The 943-nt window shown below is 54.4% G+C and overlaps 2 long non-coding RNA genes across 3 annotated transcripts in view; one reads left to right on the forward strand and one right to left on the reverse strand.

Annotated features, from left to right (window-relative positions):
• Positions 1-313, reverse strand: part of LOC112473652 — a 3,324-nt gene extending 3,011 nt beyond the window's left edge. Inside the window, exon 1 of the long non-coding RNA XR_003044098.1 lies at positions 18-313. This is a non-coding gene — a long non-coding RNA (uncharacterized LOC112473652). The remainder of the gene's footprint in view (positions 1-17) is intronic.
• Positions 1-943, forward strand: part of LOC107196673 — a 13,001-nt gene that overhangs the window by 8,489 nt on the left and 3,569 nt on the right. The window contains exon 3 of one of the 2 annotated variants that reach the window (XR_001518102.2): positions 324-478. This is a non-coding gene — a long non-coding RNA (uncharacterized LOC107196673). Of the gene's footprint in view, positions 1-323; positions 622-943 lie in introns of those variants that run through there. The other variant, XR_001518101.2, reaches the window with a different exon arrangement.

Genomic DNA, 943 nt, shown 5'->3' on the forward strand with positions numbered 1-943 from the left:
CGCTCTGCATGACTCACTCCTTGTTTCCGTCCACTCCGGTCTGAGCGCCTTGGCCCAGGGGCCTCCGGGAGGTTGTAACACAGGCTGGCCTCTTGCCCATCGGGGCTCAGCAGACAAAAATTAAAGATCTCACTCCTCAGGAACTCACACAGACAGCAGAGGCATGCTCTGTGCTCTGCCTCACCAGACCAGACCTCAGGCCGGAGGAGGCTGGTGGCCAAGGGAGGAAGGAAAGGCGTCTCCGCCCCTCCCCCGCCTCTGTATCCCTCATGTCCAATTGTGAAACTCTGGCCCCTGACCACTCTCTTCTCACTCCTCCTCAGGTCCTTGCCTGAAGATGGTGCTGCTACGGGCAACTCCTTAAGCTCACTCTACTCCTCCCCACCTCTGACCGAAGACAGCAGCGAAGGAAAACAGACTTATAAACAACTATCACACATTTCTCCCAGCAGAGGTCAAGGCAGTCATTCAGGACAAGGTCAGATCATGGCAAGGAGCACAGACCTTGGTTCTAGCCTCCATGTGCCCCCAGGGTCTCCCTCCCGGATTATGTCCCTTCCCCTCCCAGGACTTTAGTTTCCTCATCTATAAAAACAGAAGATTTTACTGGATGAACTCAAATTTGCTGTCAACACTAAGGTTTTGATTTGAGGGATGGACAGACACAGGGTGGGCATGGATTTCAGAACTACAGGAGGGACCGCCCTGAAAGATCAGCCAGCCCATGCCTTCAGTTTGTAGTTGAGGAAACTGAGGCCCAAAAGGCTTGTCAAAGGTCACGTGACTGGTTATTGTCAGCACCAGCACTTGAACTGGGGTCTCTTGACTCCCAGACCTCTCAACTCTTCCTCCTTCAACTCCCCCAAGAAGCTGGGAGCTATTCGGCCTTCTAGGCCAGGGAGGCCACGCACGAGTGGTTGTGCATGTCGGCAGCAGAGCCTCA

Source organism: Pteropus alecto, unplaced genomic scaffold (genome assembly GCF_000325575.1).
Source record: "Pteropus alecto unplaced genomic scaffold, ASM32557v1 scaffold8, whole genome shotgun sequence".
In the NCBI taxonomy this organism is placed as follows: Eukaryota; Metazoa; Chordata; class Mammalia; order Chiroptera; family Pteropodidae; genus Pteropus; species Pteropus alecto.